General features: G+C 47.1%; 1 long non-coding RNA gene across 1 annotated transcript in view; it reads right to left on the bottom strand.

Annotated features, from left to right (window-relative positions):
• Positions 1-276: 276 nt before the first annotated feature.
• LOC310711466 overlaps positions 277-14,115 on the bottom strand; it is a 129,717-nt gene continuing 115,878 nt past the window's right edge. The window contains exon 5 of the long non-coding RNA XR_014528467.1: positions 277-366. This is a non-coding gene — a long non-coding RNA (uncharacterized lncRNA). The remainder of the gene's footprint in view (positions 367-14,115) is intronic.

The following is a 14,115-nucleotide window of genomic DNA, read 5'->3' as shown; positions in this document are numbered from 1 at the left end:
CGAAGGGGGGAAGCCCGTGATCTCAAGCCTTTGACATCCTTCTCCCCTTACCCCCACCTCACCCTCCACCTCCGGCATCCCATCACAATTGACTTTTCCCTCAACCAATTCCAGGAGAAGGATGTTCCTGTACATTACCTCTGACATGCTGGCAACTAGGGGATGCCACGGACCGGTTGTATTTAATTACCGCTCCTGGTGGATTTATTACTATTATGCCTGGATTAATTGGGAAAGTAAAAATGCTTCATTGAGCGATCCATCTTCTCAAAGTTACTTACCTTGTCACGGGGCTAATAACAGGGAAATAAAAACGCTTCTCTTTCTCGCTGTGGCATCGTAGGAAATGGATTTCTGCAATTCCTCCTGTAGAATTCTTTTAAAGAGGCATTTGAAAGCGGTGGGAGAAGATAAATTGGGCTAAGCGAGAGTGGGGGGAGGTCTGAGGGACAGAGGGAGGAAATGCAGCCATGCTCTTTATCAAATAAAACATTACACCCCCTCCGTGATGGTACTTTTTAAGATAAAAAAAAAAATCTGAAGGATGATAGAATATTGATTGATTGCTAATACAGCAACAATCCCCCTGTTGTAGGAAGGGCCTCTGGCCATTTTATTTAAAAACCATTCCCGTAACACAAATTGCTTCGTACAGTTCCTGTTTCATAAGGATTGACAGCTAAAGGTTTGGCTGGTTATTTTAGACCAATCTGTCAAATTCAGCCGCCTTAACAATCTCTCTGTACTACACACACACCACACATTCAAAGCACATTACCGCACCACAAAGGAATATTGGGTATTGTAGTTTATCCCTTTCCAAACTTTTCATGTTGGTGACACACTTTTTAGACATGCATCAATTCGCAACAAGGTAATTCAGTTTTAGTGGCAAGCCAGAGGTTAAACTAATCCCTTTCCAGCCCCGGGAGGAGTTTGGGGAGCGTTTGTGCGACACACTTACACACTGCAGCCGACAAACTAACGTGTCGCAACACAGAGTTTGGAAAGCTGTGACCAAGGTTCGAATACCCACTCAGCCACTGCATGACCTTGGCCTTACCTACCTCGCAGGGCTGTTGTGAGGATTAAATGAGGAGGGGAAGATGCCACCATGTATGCTCCTTAAAGAAAAAAGTGAAATCAAAATGCAGAAAACAAACAAACCAAACAATTCCTAGCACCCTCAACGAATACGCTTCTCAGGGTTCTTTGTGGAAAGTCATCACTGTTTAAAGTTGGTGGTGCAAAAGTCATCAGTACCTCCATCTGCCACCATTTTGTGACTGGCTCTGCCCACCCCACCCCCCATTTTGTGAGTGGTGGACCACAGCCATTTTCAGCCATTTCAACTCCTGGACTGCAGATATTACTGGACCAGACTCTCCTAGTGTCCTTAATTTCCAGGGACAGTCCCAGATTTACAGAAGCCGTCCTGGTTTCTGATTTCATTCCAGAATGTCCTGCTTTTCCTTAGGATGTCCCTATTTTCATTTCAGAGAAATGTTGGAGGGTATGGAGTTATGCAATCCCTGAGCCAACTAACTATACAACTTTATAGAAGACATCTGAAGGCAGCCCTGTATATGGAAGTTTTTTAAAAAAATGTTTAATGTTTTATTATTATTTTTATATATGTTGAAAGCTGCCCAGAGTGGATGGGGCAACCCAGTCAGATGGGTGAGGACATAAATAAAATATTGCTGCTACTATGATTATGATTATGGACTCTATTTTCATCCAAGAAATGTTGCAGTGTATGGTTCTGGCAGGGGATAGGGCAGGTCTCCACGCTCCTTTCTCTTCCTTTTGCCTCCCCTGAGATTTCAAGGAAATGGCAAGGGCTATAGTTAGCAGCACTACGCAGAACTGTGAAAATGAATAAAATTGGCAAACCTGAGTAGTGGTGGTTGGTTTCCTGCCATGTGCTCTGCATGTGCTCATAGGTAGTTTTGTTTTTGTGCTTGCTCTCTGCATCCTGAATACACCCAGGCACTCAAACTGTTTCCAGCCGTGGGTCAGCCCTATTTCTCAGGCTGTATCTATGCTATACATTTAAAACACTTTTCTTTCCTTCAAATAATTTTGGGCACTGTAGTAGTTCACCCATCACAGAGTTACAACTCCCAGCAACCCTTAAGAAACTGCAGTGCCCAGAATTCTTTGAGGGGAAATGATGTGCTTCAAAGGTATAATATGTGCACAGCTGACTTCTTGTCAGATTAGAGCAGAGCTTTCCAGACATTTCATGTTGGTGACACGCTTTTTAGACATGCATCATTTTGCAACGCAGTAATTCAGTTTTATTAGCAAACCGGAGGTTAAACTAACCCCTTATAAGAGATACAGACACAGCACACCTACACACCGCAGCTGACACAAGAATGACACACAGTTCAGAAAGCTCTGGATTAGAATTTGTGGAAGAATTAAAACAAGCTGCTCGTGCTTTTCCTTCCCTGCCGCCCTCTGAGGCTAATAAGCCATCAGCCCCAGCCTGGAAGCTTGCAGCATCTTACCAGGCCCAGGCCCTTCCTCAGCTGCAATCTTTACTGGCTGATTGCTGGTAGGGCTACTCATGAGTAAGCAGCTGCCAACTTCCGGCCCCCAGGGCTTCCTGTTTTTGGATCTCTATCCCTTCCCCACAGGCTCATGTAACACACAAAGATAATACCCTAAATCTGATCAATTTTAAAGGTAGATAATGTTGATTGGAGCTGATGAAAGAGAATGGAAGTGAGCGACTGAGGATTGGCTCCGAGGGTAACCCTGGAGAAGGCATGCTGGAAGAGCACTAGGGAGGAGTTGTTCTGTACATCCCAAAACTAAACATTCAGCGCACTGAAAACACATGGGGCTTTGGTTTCAAGGGAACAGTTTGCAAGCCCTGCTACGTGCAATGGAACTTCGCGGGAAACACACCTTAAGTCACTCCGAAAGAAGGTATTGGAGCACTTCTAACCATCTGCCCACCACCATGAACAGAAAATAGAAGATCTAGCTGAAAGTCAACACATGGGGATCTGCACTGATCATTGCTGCATTGCATTCCTCATTACTATTATCTTATATAACAGTATTCAAACCTTAGAAGCCAGTAGTGATGTATGGAAGTGAGAGGTGGACCATAAAGAAGGCTGATCACCGAAGAATTGATGCTTTTGAATTATGGTGCTGGAGGAGACTCTTGAGAGTCCCATGGACGGCAAGATCAAACCTATCCATTCTGAAGGAAATCAGCCCTGAGCTCACTGGAAGGACAAATCCTGAAGCTGAAACTCCAATATTTTACCACCTCATGAGAAGAGAAGACTCCCTGGAAAAGACCCTGATGTTGGGAAAGATAGAGGGCACAAGGAGAAGGGGACGGCAGAGGACGAGATGGTTGGACAGTGTTCTCAAAGCTACCAGCATGAGTTTGACCAAACTGCGGGAGGCAGTGGAAGACAGGAGTGCCTGGCGTGCTCTGGTCCATGGGGTCATGAAGAGTCGGACACGACTAAATGACTAAACAACAACAACAACAAAACCTTAGAAGAGTGTGTGGCTGTGAGGGGGTGCGCTTGGCTGTGACTATCATGAAGCCCCCACCTTTGTTTTATACAGCTCTATCACATCCCCCCTCTACTCGCCCCCCTCTCTCTAAGCCCAAAATGTTCCAGCCTTTCCTCACCATGCAGTTGCTCCACTAAACCCCTAGACCTTGTTGTTTGCCCCTTTCTGAACCCTTTCTAGTACTATAACAACCTTTTTGAGGTTTGGCGATCAGAAAAAAAGAGGGGCTCCTATTTATGGACTAATCTCTTCCTTCTGTACAAGACTTAAAAGGAAATTGATGTATATATTATAGAAGAAAGAAAAATCTTTTAAGAGCTTGGAGGGTGGGGTTTTTTTTAGTTTTTTTTAGTGCTTTTCTTCCCCCTCACCCTTCTCTTTTCTTGCCCACGCTAATGGCAATGGCAATGGTTACATTAAGTATTTGGCTAAACTTCAAGAATTCTCTCTCTCTTTTAATTATCTTCTCCCTGACAGTTTGCACCCATTAATCCTGTTTTTATGGATTTAAGGGAACTGCAGAATTGCAGGTTGGAAATCTCTCTATTCCGCCTCCCTCGCCTCCCCACCCCCTTGCCACGGAGGGCAGGGGGAGGGGGGCAGGAAGAGAAATGGGTGGGAGGGAGAGGGACATTCCAGACCCCCGCACCCTTGTAAGCAGCCGGTCCTCTGCCCTGTGGCGTGGAGGGCATCCATGAGATACAGCTCTGGTATTTCAACGGTTTGGGGGCTTGTGCCAAAAGAAGAAGAAGAAAACCGTGCCTTGAATCTTAATATCACCTCTTTCTACTGGAAACCTCTTTCCCAGAACCCTTGATGCTTTTTTCAGTTCAAGCAGAGTACCCAAATACAGCTGGATTTTATCCTCCATCTCCTCTTTCGAGGTGCCTGCCAACTCACCTCCTTCAAAGATGGGGCAAGGAAGCTTAAGCGATCAGCCTAATGGTGGGTGGGTGGGTGAGGACTGAAGCTCCTTACCAGTGCAGGAGACATTGGAAACAGAGAGGGAGGGGAGGGGCTTCTGTTTGTGTGACCTGCCTTGATGCTGGTCCAGACTGGTAATAGTGGGATCTGCAACAGAATGTTGCAGCACAGGCTGCTGCTCCTGTCAGGGATTCCAGCTGGCTGGCCTTGCTGTTTCCCAGGCTTCTCCATTCCACCCATAAGTCAGCCTTCCATGGTCGTTCAGCCCCCAGGAGAACCACCACCCTACTAACCTGGTTAGGGTTAGGTGCTGGGAATCACAACTGGAAAGAGTGCTGTTTGAGGATGAAGGTATGAAGGCAACGTTCAGATTCGTTGCTCTGCCCAGTTTTGCCCCTGCCCTTGCCCACCCTTGGCATGTGGCCCCTGTAATGTTGCACCAGAGGGAATGCGGCCCTTGGGGTGAAATAGGCTCCTCCACCCCGGTCTAATCTGTTGCTGTTTTAGAAGAAGCGCAGACAGCTTCCCCGAATCTGCCTTGGGCGTGCTGTGCTGTCACAGGATGGAAAAGCAACCTCCCGCCATACCTCTTTGTTCAGGTCCATCATTGCTTTCCAACAACTGACCTCGTCTTGACTTCATTACCAGCTCTTAAAAGACATGCACTCCTCAGCACATTATCCTAGCTGCAGGGTGGGAGTGGGTGTGTTTTAAAGCAGCCATTCCTCACAGCCACCCCTAACTTGGATCATCTGCTGCTCACTTTCTAGATTACCTTCACTGGGAGAAGGTTATTTATAGACCTCCTACGATAATTGCAGAGCATGAAGGAAAGCATAAAATATTTGGTGGGGATAGCTCCAGGCCAGTCAGCACTTAGCATCCTTGGGCAAAGGAGGGGCAGTAGATCAGTGGAAGTGCATTTGCTTTGCATGTAAAAGGTCCCAGTTTCATTGCCTGGCAACTCCATGCCAGACTGGGAGAGACCTCTGTCTGAAATACTGGCAAGCCACTGCCAGTCAGTGTAGACAATACTAAGCTAGGTGGATCAATGGCTTGACTTGATATAAGGCACCTTCCTATGTTCCTATGATTGGGGGCGGGCACTGATTTGCTGAGACTGGCCTTGGGGCTACCCCTCTCCACAACACACGCCCCCCCAAGCAGCTAGATTGTGCACTGGACACCATTTTAATTACCCACAATCCCTCCCAAAGCAGTTTCGTTCCAGGGGATTGTGGGAAATTAAAATGGGAGCACCTGCTCCTGCTTCCTACCACACCTATTCATTCGTATTTGCTTGCACAAAGTTCGCCAGAAGGTTAAATGGTGTCTGCTCTTTCTTGAGCATTCCTTCTCATTCGTTTGCAGGGAGGTTACTCAACAATGAGCCTGATTTCACCTAGATTTGTTTGCACTATGGTCATAACAACTCTCCCTCAATCGTTCACCCCACACTTCTCCATGTATTATCCTAACTGCCAAAAAACCCACAAAACCAACAAAGCATAAAACCAAACCTGTTGTTCTTTTTTAGAGAGTGGATTTGTTGCACCCAGAATAGCAAGGCACTCTATTCAACTAACTGTAGATTCCAGTGGTTCCTGCATTGAAGGGGGTTGGACTTGATAACCTTTGGGATACCTTCCAACTCTACAATTCTAGGATTCTATTATCATAATTGCACAAACTTGAATTTTTGGTGTGTGCTTGAACTTTCCCAAAGAATAATAACAATCTGGGGACAACTGTGACTAAGGGAGATAAGGGCTTCACAGAACCAGCAATAGTGGCACCCCAACCATCACCACTGCTTACACCACTGACAGAAATATGTGTTTTGGCCTCTAGACTGGACGTGTGGAGAAAATCCTGCAGTAGGATTAAAGTCCATTGTTGGATCTTGTAGTTTGCCAAAGAGCAAATATTTACTGACAAATGTTTACCAGATGGATGTTGAGTGTTTGCACATTTGAATACCAGTGATACTGAGGACTGCTGAATACTTGGAATAATGTGATTTTATGAAGGCACTATTGTCTATAGACATTTTAACTTTTGTGTACATGTACATTTTTACATGATGCATTAAATGGTGCATTTGGGAAACAGTCATTGCTCAGAGGTTAGATGAACCAATGGTATGACTCTGCGTAAGGCAGCTTCCTATGTTCCTAACATATATTTCTATTCATATAAATGATACTTTGGACTCACTGGTGCAGGGATCAAAACGTTATGCAATGTCTGCAAAAGACCAAAATTTGTGTTTCTGTGTTTTAAAGTGACTTATGATATAACCCTCCTGAATAGCTAATGGGAAATGAAAGGCCTCGGTTGTTTGAGGACAATGACCATGCAGAGTTTATCCACCTAGAGTAAAGCTGTGATCCAGCAAATAGATCTGGGGTACTGGTCTGAGCAGTGGTGTAGCGTGGGGGGTGCAGGGGGGGCTGGCTGCACCGGGCGCAACATCTGGGGGTTAGGGTTAGGGGGCGCAAATCCACGGGTTAGGGGGCGCAAATTACTTGCCTTGCCCCGGGTGCTGACAACCCACGCTACGCCACTGGGTCTGAGTGCAGCAAGGCAGATTCGGACGTGAAAACAGATGCTACCATTGTCTTGATCAACAAGGTCAACAATACTAAATTTAAAATTGCCAATAGATTTTTAATAAGTGGAACCTGCAACCAAATGTTGCATTACAGAGTTGCTCCTCTACTAGAATTTTTTTTGGGAGGGGAGGTGGTACTTCTGCAAACATTGGGTTCCCCCCCCCACAAGGCTATGGCTATCTCCCAGGTGCAGGGTGCCATTTTGGACCACACTAGATGAACCAATGGTCTGATTCAGTATAAGGCACCTATCTTCCTATGAGGGCAGATTGAGGTTGGTGGGGCACTGCTTCATTTGCCCTAATTGACAAGCCTCCAATGCTTGCTGGGGTAGGAGCATTGGCAGGTGCCTGGCAGTGCCAACCTGGAGACAGGTACCAGAAAACTGCAGCTGTCCCTAGTTGATAACGTCATCCAACAGCCCAGTGTGCAAGGAGGAGACACAGGTTGGAGTTGCCTATCTGAGATTCCCCAGTGACAGCGGCAGCAAATGCCTTGACTGGGCGCTGGAGATAAAGTGTTGTGGGAGAGGGAAGCGAAATGCCCTCAGTGAAGAGACCCTCTTTTCTTCCCCCTCCTTCTGCCCTCTTTCGGCTGCTATTTCTGGGGATGATAAAGTGTGGCAGAGCTGTCTGCTGGAGCCAGTACTTAGAAAGAGGAGAATGAATAAGCAGGCCCTGAGCGAGAAGGACGAGGGGAACAGACGGTCTTCTGTGCTTCCTTCTGGCTCCACTTTTACGGCCTCATTGGACTGAGTGCTTTGCTGCTTAATACCCTTTTCTCTTTCTTCTGGTAATTGGATTTCTTAAAACAGTAAAGGAAACACTTCCAGTGCAAAGCAGTTGTCTAAGACAAACTCAGATTAAACTACCCTAGTGTTGCAGTTTGCAGCATAAAGAGATTGGACGAGCTCTGCTGGATCAGGCCAACGGATCATCTGGTCCTGTGTCCTTGTTCTCACAGTTGGCCTGCCAATTTTTTTAAAAAAAAATGTGTGTGTGTATTATTAAAGATTTTGTTGATTTACAAAAGTGTGCAATGTCTCTCTCTCGTATTCCCCCCCCCATGTAACATTTTTACAAATCAGTTTCATTTGTTGAGACATTAGGAAGAAAAGGGGGAAAGAAGTGGGGGGGGGAGATGGGGTTGGGGTTGGGTGGCGATGTTTCTATTTTACTTACTATATGTAGGGTTTGGTGTCAGCATTGCTTGTGCAGGTTCTTTGCTGTTCACTTGCGTTCCTTTGGTGGTGAGAGAGGCTGGGGTTGGCCTAGGGTGTGGTTATTCATTTGTGGTTGGCTGTGGTGGTCTTTGTTTTCATGTGTGAGTGGGGTGTGTGTGTGTGTGTTTTGAATCAGGTTAGCCATATTGATTTGTATGCTGTTGGTGGACTTTTCTCGTTGTCGTGTTGGGCTGTGTGTGTGATAAAGGGGAGCCATACAAGAGTGAAGGTGTCTTCTTCTGTTTGTCCCCATGTCAGTTTCAGTTTATTGGTTAATTTTTCTAGTAGGGCTGTTTCCCATACTATTTGGTGCCATTGGTCCATGCTTACTCCTGACAGGTCTCTCCAGTGTCTGCCAATTTTATTTGTTGCATTTGTATCCGACCTTTTCCTCCAAAGAAATTGAGGTGGCATACATGATCCCATCCTGTGAAGTAGGTTAGGCTGAAAGACTGTGGCTGTGGCCCAAGGTCACCCAGTGAGCTTCATGGCTTAGTGGGGATTTGAACCCTGGTCTTCCAAGGTCCAAGGGAAGCCCGCAAGCAGGATCTGGACACAAAAGCAGTTTCCAGCAACTGGTATTCAGAAGCATTGCTGGCTCCCACCATGGAGGCAGAACAAAGCCGCTAGGACCAGTCTGCTCCATCTCCCAGAAAGAGAGGTCAAAGCATACCGGGAACAGAGTCAGGTCCATAGGTGCTTCTAGCTCAGGACTTGCTGACACTAAATGGAAGTGGCTCTCTAGCATCTCATACAGGGAGTCTCCCAGCCTTACCTGGAGGTGCCAGGGACTTTCTGCAAGCAAAGCAGAGATGTTCTACCACTGAGCTATACCCCTTTCCTTAATAATAAAAAATGTGGCACCTACAGTACTTTCTCCGGTTTGCAAATGTGCCCATGGGCTGAATAAATTTGTATGGACGAATGAAAAGTCCCTCTGTAAAATGAAACCCTCCTGGGGTTTCAAGCGAGTGAGCAATAAGGCATAATATCTGATCCTGTGTCTGCACTGCAAGAATGCAGATGCCCCCTCTGGATTCCGCATCTTTGCCAAAGAAAACCCCAGTGAATTGGAGCGTCTACGGAGAAACCTGGCTTCTAGCTAAAAGTAAAGTGTAGTGCCATCTTCTGATTGGTAGGCATTACTGCAGTGCTGTAGTTAGGGTAAATTGATAGTACTGTAAAAGTATACATTGCTCCTGGGTAGTGTTTAAAGTACTTCACATCTTGCTGTAATACTCACAACATCCCTATAAGGTAGGTCAATATGTGGCTAGCCTCACTAGGCTACCTAGTGAGTTTGAAGCAGAAGCCACTTTTGAATCAGTACTTAGAATCATAGAATTATAGAGTTGGAAGGGACCCCGAGGGTCTTCTAGTCCAATCTCCTGCAATGCAGAAAGCTCAACACATGGCCAGTTTGAAACCATACCAGCCACTGCTTAGCTTTGCAGATGTGCCAGCAGTTTTATTGCTGCAGCTCAGTCATTTAACCTTTATGCAATTCCTGATGACTCTGCTGTGTGTCCTGAGACAAAGGAGTAATTAAAGCTTTCTCTTGGTACTCAAAAAAAAAAGCCAATGATCATTATCTTTCCCCCTGTATTACCAAGTAGGCCAGGAGAGACTCCCTGTCTGAAACCCTGCACAACCACTGCCAGTCAGTGTAGACAATATTGAGCTAGATGGGTCAATGGGTCTGGCTCCATACAAGGCAGCTTCCTATGTCTTGAAGGAAGTGGCAGAGCATGCAGAAACTCCCAAATTCAGTCCCTGGCATCTCCAGGTAGGGCTGAGAAAGACTCTCTGTCTGACACCCTGGAGAGCTGCTGCCAGTTAGTGCCAGCAATGAGCCAATGGGCAGAAGGAGGAGGAGGTGGTGGTGGTGGTCTTCTTCAGGGAGGGGTGCACGTCAAGAACACCTGGCTCATGCCCCCACTCCCCAAACCTGGAATTAGCACTGTGCCAAAGCATTGCAGCACCAGTTGGATCCCCAACATGCTAGTTGCTTGGCCACCCTGCCCAATTCTACCCCCCTCTCCCACCATCACACGCACATTTAAAAAATTAAAAGCATTTCGCAAATGAAACTCTTCAGAGAAGGAGCCTGTCTGAGTGCGCTTAATGTAATGAAGAGGCGAAAATTCACTGGAGCAATTAATTTAATTGAAAGGCGCTGGGGAGCTGGGTGCCAGAAAGGCAAGTAAAAAATGCATTTCCTCCTGACAGGAGCTAACTAAAGAGAGATATACAGCGCATGGAGGGCCCTTGGCTCCCAGTCGCAGCCGCTCTCAGAGCAATGCTTTCAGTTCGTTGGCAGCGTTCCCAGGCTCACCGACAAATGGAGACTTTCCCTGCCCCAGCCTGGCATCAGGTACCTTCTCAGATGAAATGCCCCTCTTCCCAGACAAAGGAGACAGCCTCGCAACAAGGCAAGGGGAGAGAGTTGGGGAAGGGCTTTGCATGCAGGTTTAGTCCCCATGACATCTCCAAGTAGGGAAGGGAACGTCCCCTGCCTGAAACCCTGGGCAGTAGACATTACTGGTAGGCCAATGGCTGTATAAAGGTAAAGGTACCCCTGACCGCTAGGTCCAGTTGCGGACGACTCTGGGGTTGCACACTCATCTTGCTCTATAGGCCAGGGGAGCCGGCGTTTGTCCACAGCCAGCTTCCGGGTCATGTGGCCAGCATGACTAAGCCGCTTCTGGCAAACCAGAGCAGCACACGGAAACACCATTTACCTTCCCGCAGGAGCAGTACCTATTTATCTACTTGCACTTGATGTGCTTTCAAACTGCTAGGTGGTCAGGAGCTGGGACCGAACAATGGGAGCTCACCCTGTTATGGGGATTCGAACTGCCGACCTTCCGATTGGCAAGCCCTAGGCTCTGTGGTTTAGACCACAGCGCCACCCGTGTCCCTGTGACTCTGTATAAGGCAGCTCCTTACATCTTAAGGGAAGGGCCATAGCTCAGTGGCAGAGCAGCAGCCTCGATCTCTGGCAACACCAAGTAGGACTGGGGAAAGGGGGGCACCTGTCAGTGTCAACAGAACTGAGCAAGTTGTTGGCATCTGTCTGTCTCAGGAGACCGTGGCGGAGTGCGCCTTTGGGGGTGAAGCCGAACTGCCGCAAGCCTGCAGCGCCTGCGGCGGCTGTAGAGACCGACGTGGGAGAGACATGATTTGTTGCAGCTGGGGCAGAGGAAGGCATCCGGTTGTGCTGCTGCAGATGCACAACGGTGTTCCATCTTTCTGAGCTCTTCTCAACAGTCATTCCTCCTCTGGTCACTGCTATGGATGCACATCCTGACTGCCTGGACTCAGGCTAATACAGCTGCGAATAAAACGTTTTAAGTGTGTTGTAAAGTGCAATATGGGACACGGGTGGCGCTGTAGGTTAAACCACAGAGCCTAGGGCTTGATAATGCCTCTTGCTTCCTTGGATGGAGCATAGGGAAAGGTGTGCTTGCGTGTGCATATGATCTATCCTCTTGTACAAAGGCAAACATTTACATTCAATGCTCTGCCTACTCCTGCTTGTGCCCCCGCCCGCCACTGCCCCATGGCCCCCAGACTCCTACCCAGAAGGGAATGTGACCTTTAGGCTGAAAAAGTCACCCAACTGTGACTTAGAAGAATGGTGGACTCTCCAATACTGGCGGTCTTGAAGCAGAAGCTGGGCTGCCATCTGTCGGGGTTGCTCTTGCACTGAGTTTTCTGCAACAAACAGTGGGGTCAGACTAGATGCCCCCTAAAGGGACCTCCCCCCCAAAAAAAAACCTCAGGTGAAAGATTGATGTAAAGGAAGAGCAACAGGCCTCCCAGCTGCTGTTTGGCATTCATCCTCTCTCTGCACAAATAGCATGAACAAAGCGCAACAGCTACCTGCAAACGAACCATTCATTATGCATTATGTCAATGTGGCTTTTAAACTCAGAAGTAGTTGCATAGACCATTTTTTGCTAGAAGGGAATCAAGCCAGAAAATGGTGAGGGGGTGGGGGTGGAAGGCTAGCAAGACAGAATATAGACAGCGTAGGAATTAAAATCACAATGTAAGCAAAGCTGAGATGAGAGAGAGAGAGAGAGAGAGAGAGAGAGAGAGAGAGAGAGAGAGAGAGAATTAATATTGCTAAAGTGAATGGTTGGCTCAGGGCTCTCTGGCACATTAAGACGTTGGCCAAATGAATTGCAGAGGAACCTTTAGGAACAAGGAACCAAACCCTCACTCATCATAATTCCAGGAAGGGGGTGCTTTAATATTAATTATCTTGCCGAAGATATTGACCAGCCGTGGAAGCAGAGATTTCTGCAGAATGAGCACTCCAGTAATTGGAACTGTTGCTAGGTCCGGGGGGGGGCTTCGTTGCACCCCAACTTCTGCACAGTAGCTGGCACCAAAGAGGCAAATTCCTTGTTAGGAATGATTAGGAAACTCACAGCTATCCATAAAACCATTATTTTAATCCCCAGGGTGGACACATTAAGAGGACCATATACAGTTTGGGTCTCCCAAATCTCAAATAGGTACAGTGGTACCTCGGGTTAAGTACTTAATTCGTTCCGGAGGTCTGTTCTTAACCTGAAACTGTTCTTAACCTGAAGCACCACTTTAGCTAATGGGGCCTCCTGCTGCTGCTGCGCCGCCGGAGCCCAATTTCTGTTCTTATCCTGTAGCAAAGTTCTTAACCTGAAGCACTATTTCTGGGTTAGCAAAGTGTGTAACCTGAAGCGTATGTAACCCGAAGCATATGTAACCCGAGGTACCACTGTATACTGCAGAGTTTGAGGGGACAGGGAAGATGCAGAAAAAAGCAATCCGAATGTGGAAGGAGCTGGAGCACTTTCTGTATGAGCAAAGGCTTCAATGCTCCATTGCTGCAGCGGGTGTGAGTAAAGCATTCAACCACCTGCAATACGGAGACATAGCAACATTACTTGCCCACAGAGGAGGCTGCCTGCTGTGTCTCTGCATGTGTGATCACTCTGGCTTTGCTTCCAGGCAGCCAGCTTCCACTAAGGACAGATAATGGCGCTCCCGTTTCTGCAGCAGGCGTGATCGGAGCAAACAGCCTGCCCACCCCATATGGCAGAGAGGCACATCCAACAAAGTAGACTGTCCACTGAGTAACTACCCCATGAGTAACTGCTTCTGCCTGGCTGTCTAATCAGTCTCTGCTGGGGTCACACCATTCTGCAGAATCTTCTGCATCAAGTGTGATTGGGAGCAACCAGCTGATCCGATGCAGAGATGCAGCTGAACTACCCCTAGTCAGAGGAGGTTGCCCGTTGTATCCTTGTGAATCACTGTTCTGGGCTTGCCTCTTTCCAACTAAGAAGCAAATAAAATATAGGAGACAAGCTACTATGTGGAGAGAACATTCATACATTTCCACATTTGAAACATTTAAAGGGGGGGGGTTCCTAAGAGTGCAGTGTCCCTTCAGTTTTAAGAGGACAAAGAGTGTGTCACCTATAAGGAAGCGCTGTGATAAGGGACTACAGGGTAACAACCTCCCAAAATGAGCTCTCAATAAATTCATATTAGTGCTTGGAATTTAAAACAAAAAAGTACTTCTGTTGCTATGTGGGGGGAGTGTTTCTTTTCGCTTGGCCATGGAAATCAAGAATTTAATTTCAAACAAGAGTGTTTGACTCAGCAGTCCAGCACTTGCTCTTCCAAGTAGACTCAGCAGGTTAATATATATCTGAATATATATTAACCTCTGTCCTCGTAAATCAACTGAGCTTGGGCACAATTTCTGTCTGGAATCCACCCAGCCACATTTAGAGCAGGCAG

The sequence above is a fragment of the Podarcis liolepis genome (genome assembly GCF_965112155.1).
Source record: "Podarcis liolepis genome assembly, chromosome: 7".
NCBI lineage: Eukaryota > Metazoa > Chordata > Lepidosauria > Squamata > Lacertidae > Podarcis > Podarcis liolepis.
This window is presented reverse-complemented; position numbering and strand designations above follow the sequence as displayed.